Source organism: Ictidomys tridecemlineatus, chromosome 9, assembly GCF_052094955.1.
Source record: "Ictidomys tridecemlineatus isolate mIctTri1 chromosome 9, mIctTri1.hap1, whole genome shotgun sequence".
Taxonomy (NCBI): domain Eukaryota; kingdom Metazoa; phylum Chordata; class Mammalia; order Rodentia; family Sciuridae; genus Ictidomys; species Ictidomys tridecemlineatus.
Genome location: NC_135485.1, coordinates 7,048,938 through 7,060,387, shown reverse-complemented (window position 1 = coordinate 7,060,387; position 11,450 = coordinate 7,048,938). Strand labels below are relative to the sequence as shown.

The window sequence follows — 11,450 nt, the reverse complement described above, 5'->3', positions numbered from 1 at the left end:
GGATAGAGCACCAAAACGCCCGCCTGCAAGGTCCTCCGCGGGCTGGCAGCCTTGAGCCGCCGCCACCGCCGGTTCTCTGTGGGTGTCGGAGCCCTTTCCCCGCCCTGGTCTGGGCGTCCCGGAATTCACTCCACTCGCCGCGGGTGCCCGGCGGTGCTGCACATGGCCCAGCCTTGGAGCCGATTTAGGGAGCCCGACGGGCTGGACCACACCGCGGCTCAGGTGAGTGCAGCGCTCGTGGGGCGGGGGCCTCCAGTCTGGGAAGCGGCACCCAGGTGCCCTCGCCTGGCGCCCGGACTCGGGGCAAGTGCAGAACCCAAGGTGAGTCGAGGCTGAAGCAGGTGGAGTGGAAAGGGAGGAGACAAGGAGACACAGGGTCTTCTCATCGTCCTCACCTCCTCTAGCACCTCAGCTCTGGAAGTCTCGAGGACTGGTCTACAAGGGCAGAAATTGGAGTTTCTGACTCTTAATGAATTGGATGTTTTTCCCCGTAGCAGATTCGGAGGTTCTCTCCAGTCCGCCGCTACGCGCCGGCGGCTTCCCATTAGGACCCTGTGCGGCGGCTGGAGCACAGCGCTCAGCCAAGCCTGGGTACCACCTGGGGCGGAGAACTAGCGGGCTGACCGTCGGCAAGTCACTCAGCCGACCCGGCATCCTGGGTGGGGACGATTTGGTCCAGCTGACCTTTCCGGTGGGTTGGAGTAAGGAGGCGATGGGGCATCTCCCGAGGGATGGGGTGCTCGCGAGAAAAGAGATTGAAGCGACAGCCCGGACTGTAAGTAGCCTATCATATGGAGACCAGTTACAACTGGATCTTGATATTTCAGCTTACTTTTTACTTTTTTTTTTTCCGCCTCAGTTTCTATTTCGGGTACCATGGATAGTGGAGGAGGTTGGGGGCAGGGGGATAAGGGGAGCGAACCCGCTGTGGGAGCGCTTAGCCCACTCCTCGGGAACCAGGGACTTACTCGCCCAGCCTGACTTCTTCAGGTGTGCTTTCCCAGCTGGGCGGCTGACCTGGCGCTGCTCCCTCTTCTGGCACCCGCTGTCCAGGAACCCGAGGGCCGGCTTCAAGGGCCGAACCTGGAGCGCAGGCGGATGGTGAGATGGAGAAGCTGGAGCCAAAGCCAGGAAACCGGCACCACAGTCAAAGGGCTGTGCTGGGCTCAGCAGTTATTTTCCAGCGCTATAGGTCTTACTCTTACTACTTCCACCAAGATGGCACGAGAGCCTCCTTGCACGCGCAGGGCCTTCTCTTGGGCCAAGAGTTGCACCTCTCCCTCCCTAACCCGCTCTTTGCAGAACCAGTCGTATCCTTGACTTGCCTTGCCTTGTGCGAGACTCGCTCCTCCCCTTCCCTCAGCGTTATCCCAGGCTATTTTTATAGGCAACTTGAGCCAAGATGCTTTTGGGGGATCCTGGGGACGCAACTCCAAATGCGCTGTCTTCAGACTGCGCTCCCAGAAGCAATTTCTTGCTACCTAGTGTAGCCCAAGGAGTATCAGGGAGAGCGGCCAGTGGGAGAAGGAGGGAGTGCAGGGCTCCGCTCCTTCTTTAGCAAACCAAGCTCTCCTCCTGCGCAGCTCCAGGGCTAGATTGTTCCTCCAGACACTGGTCCAGCAGGGAGGGCAGGGAGTTGGTCCTTAGCTGAGTTCCAAGGAGCTGGGGCACTCAGTGTTTGGCCAGCTGCTGCAGCGGCTACAGCCAGAATACAGACAAATTCCTTCAGTTTTAGCTGTTCGTTCTCGCTTTGCAATCAAATATCACCTCTTTTGTTAAGATACAATTACCATATTCCACTCGAAGATTAATTGCAGGAATTTTATATTTCTTTTTTTAAGGAGGAGAATTAACCCAACTTTTGCCTCCCTGCATTTCAAAGCGCTCCCTTTGGTTTTCAGAATTATTTTTGCTTTCTGCTTTCCCAGCAAAAGTGGGTGCAGTTAGAATAAGCCTGACCTACTGAAATTCCAGGAGATGAATGTTTCAGCTGCAAATCCCTGCACTAGCCTTCCCTTTGTATTTCCAGTGCTTAGATAGCCCCACCACTGGATTGCAGAAAATACAATATTGAAATGGACCACTATGTTATGTAAGATTTTTTTCCTGCCCTAGTCAGGAAAAGATCCATTCTAAGCAGAGACTTTCCAGGCTCCAGCTACCTATCTAACTCTTCCAGCAGACTTTGACAGGGATGGACAACTTCATGACTAAGCACTCCTAAATCAGCGGTTAATTAGGACAGCAGCATAGAGCGAAGCTTGTTGAGCTGTTTCTGGGCTGCAGGTCCATGGTGAAGCTGCTGCTATAATAAGATGCACTGTAGCTTGAAGATGGAAAGTATTTATTGGGGAAGCTGATGACAAAGTGATGCCTTGAACTAGCAAATAGGAGTTTCCACAGGCCAGGCGCCTTGACTCTGCTGATGATGGAATTAGCATGGAGCCTATGGTCCTTTGCAAAGTGAATCCAGTTTGTAACCTTGTTAAAGGAGAGCGATTTGCATTACTGGGATTCCACAATGTAGTTGGGGCTTTTGCTTTTATTGTCAAAAGAAGAAACTTTCTTATTGGAAAAAGAAAATCCCAGGCATTCTCTAAAAGGAAAAGCCATGTGGAAGCTTTTCTTGTTTGAATTGAAATTTGGTGGTGACTAGAAAGAGGCCAGAAGGTGGACTGGCTGGTAGAAATTGCTTGATAGTGCACGCTGCCTTTCTGGGACTGTGCATCTTTACTTGGTGACACATAACCACCGTGTGGATGGAGTCCTGTTCTCTCTGTGGAGGCTAGGGTTTGGAAGGAGGGACAGATAAGTGGACGTTCTGAATGGAGCCTATGCCAAGGTTGTGCTCAAGTGTTGGATATTGGGCCAGCACCTAAACCAAGGTCCCCATGTGAGACACTTGTGGCAGGAGAATAGTAGCTTTCCAGCTGCTCAGCAGGAAATCCAGTAACTTTCCAGTCATTACAGAAGGCAGGAACTTCCCAGCTGAGTTGGAAAAACCGGGGTAGTTCCTTATCTACTGGGGGTTATTGTCTTCCTTCAACCTGGTTACATGATCTAGTGCTTTCTATTGAGACTGCCTTTTTCTGGTAGGTGAAAGAGAGAGACCTCTAGGCACTGTAGAGCAGACTTCTTGCCCCATGACCTTGGCTAAATGTTTTTCCCCCCAGGAGCTTCAGGGTGTTTTTTTTTTTTTCTTTTTTTCTTTCTTTTTTTTTTTTCTTTTCTGCAAAACAGAGACTAATGGAATATTTGGGAGAAATAAGGAAAAAATATATGAACAGCATTTTGACAATCATAAAACCCTTATGAAACTCTTAACTAAATTGCCCTCCCCCCATTTTTATTTTATGTCTATTTTAATTTTCAGGTTAATTGTAGTTTGGGTATCTCTGAATTAGTTACGTATGTTAAATATTAAATGAGAGTGAGGATTTCATATAATGTGACATTTTCTTCTTCTGATCACTCTATGTGAATTCTACCAGCACAAGGCTTTGATGCTTCTCAGAATTATAATTGTCTTGTTTTAGTATTATAGTTAATTTTTAGAGTTTTTGTTTGTTTGTTTGTTTATTCTGCTTTTTTACCTTTTAGATAACATATATCTTAAGAAAATCTATTTATAGGCAGGGACTTGACATTGAATAATCTAAAAATGTAAGTTGCAGTTAGGGGATCAGTTAAACATGACTACTTTCATGGGATTGCCTGAGTCTCTCTTGTCTAAATCTGTTCTCAGAATAGAGCTCTGGCTCTCTATTGCATTTTAGGTGTTTTTCATATTTTTATCCCCCAAATTATCCTAGTACTTACTAGATGTTTGATAAATGTGTTTGCAAAAGTGAATGAATGATTGAATTGAATTTTCACAACAACCCTAGAGAGCAGATGGCATTATTTCTATTTAAAGATTGGGAATGGGCAAATTAGGAAACTTCATTAATTTTCTAAAAGTACAAAAGATTCCAGATTGGAACGCAGATCTATCTGTTCTTATTTCACTCCAAGATACTGCTTGTCTTGCCCTTTCCCTCCATCTCTACTTGAACTCCTACAAAGTGTTTAGAAGATACCCAGCCACTGAAGGTCTTCTTATTTAGGGGGTACTACACTCTTGTTCTAGGGAGATGGTTTTGGTGGACAAGGTGAGGCTCTTTCTCCTTGTCCATATCTCCTAGCTCTGAACTCAGTTAAATGACCCACCTGGGGCTTGGAATCTTGCGGGAGTAGTTAAAGGACACAAGTACAAAGGAGTGTTTATTTAGCACTGTGGGTCATGGATCAAGCGGCTGGCGTCAGCAGCAGCATCAATGTACCAAGTTGTGGTCCCAGTGGAACCATTCCTTTGGCACCATCTTGACATGATCCTTAGAGCTTGGTTCCCTTCATTTCTTTTCAGTTTCCAATCCTGGCTTTTTGGCTTCTCACCAGTTCCTAGAGGCCATCCTCAATCTCCAAGCAGACTCCTTTCCCGAGTCGGGAGACATTGTAATCCATGGATGCACACAGCCTCTGCAATTCCTCTCCAGGCCTGCCTCCAACAGGAGGCATCCATAGGGAATTAAGCCCATAGCTGTTTCAGGCCATTAGAATAATATTTACTGGGCCATAGTTTATCAATAGTTATGTGCTACCACATGAGGTCCAGAAAAATGAATACATCATTCTTCTCAGGAATAGCTTGAACCTAATGGAAATGGATCCCAGTGGGCATCTTTTCTTTATTTTTTTTTTTCCTCCACATTGCACGCTTTTTGTTAGTTTTCCAGCAGGGGTCGCAAGCTAGGATGCTTTCAGCAACCAAGCAAGAATCAGCCCTGACAGATTAGACCATGCCTAGGCATGAGGCCTTAAGCTCAGACCCAAAACAGGGCTGCCAGTGGGCCTCAGGCCTAGCTGTGGTGCATTTTATTTATTGAGTTTTCAAGAAAAACTTCCCTAAGTTCGTACTTTTATGGGGAATCTACTGATTTCTGGGTAGTGGCAGATTCAGTATTTCTAAATAGCACTATGTGGATCCAATAGGATATTTCTGTAATTAGACCTCATGTCTGCCTCAAGGCCTCCATTTTATGGCCTCCAGTTCCTGGGATAGGAAGGAAATTTGTCTGTAAAGGGAGATTCAGGAGAATTGGTTATCTAGAATATTCTGGATGGAGTGTCAGGGTTATGGGGTACACAATGTTGGAATCACCTATGATTCACGTTTACACAGTTTTTGTTTTAACTCACTTGGGATGCATCTTGTCACTGTCCCAGTAAGCATTTAGAGAGATCACACTTATTCCTTGACCACGTGTTTATTGAATTACCGCCTTGTGCCAAGTATTGTTCCCTTACTAGTGACACAGTAAGGAATAAAGCAGATGGAAATCCTCACCCTTGTGCGAGGTGGAGGAGACAGACAAAAAAGCAAGAGAGAGAAATAAAATCTCTCCAAGTGAGATAGTGATATGCTAAGGATTCAAAATAAATCAGGGAAGGCGATGTGAAATGCCAGGGTGCTGGATGGGAGACCTGTGGCAGGTGGCCAGTGAGACTGCAGTCTGGTCTGTGGCTCCATGGAACCAAATTCCAGGTCACAGCCCAACATGAACAGGGAGTCTGGAGCCTTTATAGTTTTCTGGGAGTTGCAGTTGTGAGTTAATCCCACATAGTGGCCTCTGCTCCCCATTTTCACAAAAGTGACTCTGGAGCACATCTATTGTCAGGCTGTGTAATGTTAGAGTACGTTACTGGGAAAAAAAACCACCGAGGGCCAGCCCTCAAGAAAATCTCAGATCATCGTGAAAGGCGCTCATGCATGATCCCAGGTGTTAGCTAACTGTAATGACTGAGGAGCTCACTGAGGACATCTGAACCATGGAGTGTCTCAATTCAAAACTCCACACTCGGCCTTGTTTTCACGGATCCTTATTATGTGACAGGGTTAGTTCCCCTCAGTGTCTCTCACTTGCTTTATATCTGTGCTCCATTATCAGTGATTTTTTTGAAGCCTTTATTGGCATTTTTTTAAAAAATTTGGTTGTTGTTTTTCTTAATTGCAGCATTTCATTTTATCCTATAAAAACAAACCAAGTGTTTAGAAAATGCCTTCCAAGTGTGAAACCTACATGTGCCCTGGAAACTCATACACCTTCTTCCAAATCCAGTCCAGCTTTGGGTGTTGCCTGTTGCTGGCAGGAGAGCTGTCCAAGAGATTAAGAAATAGTTGGTGTTCTTAAAATTGCAGTTTAGTGCAAAGTTAGATAAACTGGCAAACTTTCCCGTAAGAGATGAAAAATGCATCATGTACATTCCTAGGCCATCCCAATATGCCCCTCCTGTGGTCCTGTTTCCTTCTTTCATAGCCATACTTTCTTAACATAACTGTGCAGCTAGTGTGTTTATCTCTAGTCATCTTGTTACTTGATCAACTCACTTGCTTACTATGTCTCACTCTTCCCCAGAATACATGCTCCATGAGAGCAGAGAGCTGGAGGTGGATGTTTGCTTCAGTTTCTAGAACAGTACGTCCACTTCCCAGTAGTTGCTCAAAAAAGGCATTTTCTGTCTGGAGGAATTAGGGAGGACTTCATGGGGGAAGAAATATTTAAGAAAAATGAGAGGCGTGGGAAGAAGAACCCCCCCCCCAAAAAAAAGATCCAACATAGCTGAAGTCCGTATTCTCCCAAATTCTTGTTGAGAACTCACTAAACTGTTTTTTGGATCTCCAAAAGGGTGACTCCTTCTGAGTAACGGCACTTTCACAGGAACCCTTTGCACAACAGATCTCAACCTTGCAAAGTGCTCTGGCATGAAGAGAATGTAGCCATGATAATGCCTCACTTTCATATAGTGTGATAACCCCATCCCCACTCTCTCATACCCAGTCCTGCCAGGGACTAGAGGAGTTCTTAGCATTTCTATTTTATATTTAAGGAAATTGAGTCTCAAAATGAAACAACTTTTATTGCATGCCCAGAGGGAAGGTGGCAGGCTCTGAATCTGCACCCAGGATCCTCTACCTGCGTTGAGCAGATGGTTCAAGGTAGAGATTTTTGAATCCCTGGAGGACTAAGAAGCTCACATTTCCTATAAGTGAAGAAATGAATTTAGATTTAAAACATCCCTATCTCCTTTTATAGCCATCAAGAACTTCCATTTCAGCATTTTAAGTCTTGTCGAACTTCCCTGAGAGTTCCTGCAGATTAGGTGCCTGTACATCCAGCAGTAGGTTGTTTTATGTAAATATCTTCATTTTTTTAGAAGGGTAAATCAAAGTCCTAGATCAGCAGTTAAAATACAGTGAGAGAAAGGTGTTTGCAGATGCAAGTGAAATGAAAAGACATCCTTGCCTGGCTCTACTCAGAAAAATAAATACTTCAGTGGCACGGAGTGAGGGTAGGCTGGGAGTTTCCTCTGAAATACTGGCTTGTGCTTAACTCCAATTACTTCTCAACCCAGATCTTCCCCAGCATCCTGGATAGAAAGGAGAGCAAGGTGTCGATTACAGATTTCTGAGATTGGATTTTGGAATTACTCTTATCATAGGAAGAGTATTCCTCTGCATTCCACTTCTGTTTGAATTTTTGGCCTATTCCTCCTGGTTGTGTCACCTTAATAGATGCATGGTTTTTCTGGGCTTTAGTTTTCTTAGCATTCTAATGAGTGAAAAGAGATTGCCAATATGAAAGAGCAGAGCTCACTGCTTTATAAAAGGGATCTTCTTGTATAAAGTTACTAAACTTAGCAAATAAAAATATAAGACATCCAATTCAATTCAAATTTCAGATAAACAACAGATAATCTGGTTAGATCCCAGATACTAAATACTATGAAGTTATTTCCTGTTGGCTGGGCTGTAGCTCAGGGGTAGAAGGCTTGCTTAGCATGGAAGAGCACCCTGTGTTCAATCCTCAGCACCCTCCGTTCCCAATTATTTATCTGTAACTTAAGTTTAACTGGGCATCCTGCTTTTTACTATCCTTATTCTTCTCGTAACTGTTCTGAGAGATTACTTTTCTGAAAATTCTAGAACCCTAGCAAGTTACAGCAAAGGTAGCACTGTAATCTCAAAGGTAAAGTGAGTGAGCCTGGGGAGAATGGTCCAAGATGAAAGAGAAGGGTTGTTTTCCCTGGTGAGCAAAGCAACAGAATAATCAAACCAAGGAGAGCTTATTTATTTGCTAAAAGAGCAAAACAGGACTCACTGTGCATTTAACATGTGAGTCACACTCTCTCCCAGGCTAGGAAATCACCAGCCAGATTATTCTCAACACTTATTGGGAGGAAGGTATTTCAAGGCCTGAGGCCACAGGAGTAGTGTTGGGTCTACGAAGGCAGGGCCTTATTAAATACCAGTATTGCTCCAAGCTCGTTACCGGAGACCTGGAATTGGAAAAGCTGGGCTCATACAAGAGCTCCGCTGAGGACACTGAGGGGATATTTTGTGCTTTGAAAACTCACACCTAAAATTGCTCCTGCATCAGAGGAATCCAGAGCTAATAAAACTGTTAGAGGGCCTTTCAGAGCCGCTCCCCCCAGTGGATGACCTCAGGTTATAAATGATCCGTGGTCTTCCTACGACTGCTGGAGCATGTTCTGAGGATGACTGTGAAAATATTATGTTTCCATTTCAGGTAATAACCTGGCAGGGAATTAACAAGAATTTTGTGGCATGTGTAGTTTCCAAAGCAAGAGTTTTATGGTTTCTTCAATCGTGAGTTATCCCTTGCGCCAAAACAACCAGTTTCTGTTGCATATAATATTAATAACTCCTCATTTACCCTGAGCTGCTTCCTAGCAGTGCGTTTATATGGAATATAGACCAGAAAAATAAAAAAAGGCACAACAGCATTTGGGTAGCAGGAGGTATATCCAACCAGAGGGATCAGGTTAGAATACACTTCACCTCTTCTTAGCCACACCCCAGGAGGTGAGTTAAGCCTCAGTCACCACATCTGGGAAATGGGCATAATTAAAATCATAAGAGAGGATTGTTTAATGTTCAATTATCCAAATAAATGATATCAAGCATATACACAGTGACTGACCTATATATAGGCAGCATTAAAGAGGGGCGGGGAAGATTGCTGCTAGGACTAGGTAATAAGAGAAAGCAAGCCAGCCTCTGGATAGCAAACTCTACATTATGTCCAGGGACCGCCAGCCGCATCTCGTGCATCACAGTTACAGGAGTGTGTCTCAGTCCTTCACCTTAGTCCCACTTCATATAATTCAATATACACTTATTTTAGGGGCCAACAGACTAGAAGCAGCAATGCAGAGAGAACACAGAAGGAATATGAGAAGACACATGTATAGGGAGAAGGAGGGAAGGAGGGAGCAAGAAGGGAGAGAAAGAGTAAGAGAAGAGAGGAGAGGAGAGAGAGGACAGAAACCCATTAAAAGCAGACAAAAGGACGTGAAGGGCATCCAGGGACATTGGTGACAAAGCAGTTCTCAGCCATCCTGGTTGAATCCCGCCTGCACACACTTAGTTAAGTCCCAGAGCTTCTCAGGACCCCACATAATGCCTGTGATCTTGATGGAAAGGCACAAAAGTCACAATTGTCAAACTGGAAAGATGACGAATGATATAAACAGGGACACGTGCTGTGCTCTTTCCTCCCATTCTGTGACAGCATAAAATCACAGATAAAAGCAAAAGACAAGGGAACTGAGTGCCATCTTGTGGAAGGACTGACCACCATATCATAGTGGTCCTAGGACTGTGTGGGGGCTGTATTCAGCTTGGTTTTAATTTTCCATTAGATAAGCTTCAGTTCTTTCAGGGTGGCATCTCCGCTCTCTGGACTCCTCCCTGTGAGATGCTTTGCAGGGAGCACCCTGGCTTATGCCTCTCTAAGCTCTCTCTGAACACCCCATGAGGACTATCACTTCTGGAGTGAGAATTCATACCTGTCAATCATTCTGTAAGGCAGGACCATCTTTGCAGACAGAACCCTGTTCCCTGAGCAGTTTGTAGTTCACCATGACTCTGGGCACAAGATAATGTGAAGCATTTGACATTGGGGAAGTGATTTTGCTTCTGTGAATCTTGGTTGCCAAATGTGCAAAATGGAATTATACTTTATTGTGGAGTTTTGCTGTGAGAATCATATTTTGTAATGCATTTAAAGCACCCGTTAGGGAGTGATACTTAGTAAATGTCTATACTGCAGCCCTTCAACACGATGATTAATGGTTCTTGCTGGAAAGCTTGATTTTGATTGGAAACCAGATTGAGAATGTCATCCTGAGTCTGACTGCTCATTGCCATCCTACCCACCTGCTCTTTTTGGCGGATCCTTCCCACCAGGTGGTGAAAGGCCACAGTGTCTCCAAGCAGCTGATCTCATCACTTGGCTCTAAAAAAGGAAAAGAATAAGGTTCAGGCCTCTCTTCTGTTAACCCGGGAAGGCAATCTTTCTCAAAACTCTCCAGAAGATTTCTCCCTTATATTGTATTAGCTAAAAACTAGGACACATGTCCACAGATTTATATATATATAATATATAATATATATATATAATAAAGAATATATAATATATATATAATAAAGAATAGGAAACTGAAGCACCAAGACATTTGAAACAGTTAGAGGTTAATTAATCAAACCTGGTAACCCTGAATTGATCGCTCTTGCCTTTGAGAAATGGTTGCACTTAAGTTTGTACATTTCAGTTGGTGATTGATCCTGCTTAGCTTCATAACTTCTTTTTTATTGCTATCTTCAGCTCAAATACAAATCTTCTGTTTTTCTGCCCTCCCCAGCTCTGTAACTTCTGCAAGGGTTTGCAAACTGCCATACTTCTCCACTATGACCTGAGCAATCTTTGCAAACCCCAAAGATAATCAGGTCCCTGCTCTGACCTCGGATACAGAATGTTCCCTGGATTCCCATTATCTGGAATGGGAATGTGCAATGGAATTATACTTTAATGGTGAAGTGCAGGGCACTTAGACACAAGAAGAGATCTCATCCCTGCTACGTGGCTGAATTGTAGTGTCACCTTGGATGAATTAATAACTCTCTAAACCTCAGGTATTCTTTTGTAGTTTTTAATTAAATATTCATCATATACTCATTTATTTATTGTTTAATCTGTTCTAGGAGCTTAAATTGTAGGAGGGTGGGGAATTTTTCTAGAGTCCCTAAACTTGGATCCAACTTGAACCAATGCCTGGTAGACAATTGGCACCCAGTGAAAAACCAGAAACCCTAATGCCTTCCATTTTCACTGAGTCATCATGGTTAAATGCACGAGTGCCTTTAATGAGGAGTTTAATAATGATTCATTTCATTCACTCAGAGTGTTCCATGCATATAGTGGGTGCATACCAGCCAGCTCCTTTGGCTGTGTTGTTTGTAGATTCAGAGTCTCTCTGGACTGCAGGTTTTGACTGTGGCACTCACATTCTAATCCTCAGGCCTCACCCCACACCATTCTGTCTTTCAC

General features: G+C 44.3%; 1 protein-coding gene across 4 annotated transcripts in view; it reads left to right on the top strand.

The window, feature by feature from the left end:
* Hs3st1 (heparan sulfate-glucosamine 3-sulfotransferase 1) overlaps positions 1-11,450 on the top strand; it is a 30,964-nt gene that overhangs the window by 500 nt on the left and 19,014 nt on the right. Inside the window, exon 1 of one of the 4 annotated variants that reach the window (XM_005318963.4) lies at positions 82-222. The exons of 2 other annotated variants lie outside the window; for them this stretch is intronic. The gene's annotated coding sequence lies outside the window, so the exon portion shown is untranslated. Of the gene's footprint in view, positions 1-81; positions 223-569; positions 776-11,450 lie in introns of those variants that run through there. One more of the 4 variants, XM_040292660.2, reaches the window with a different exon arrangement.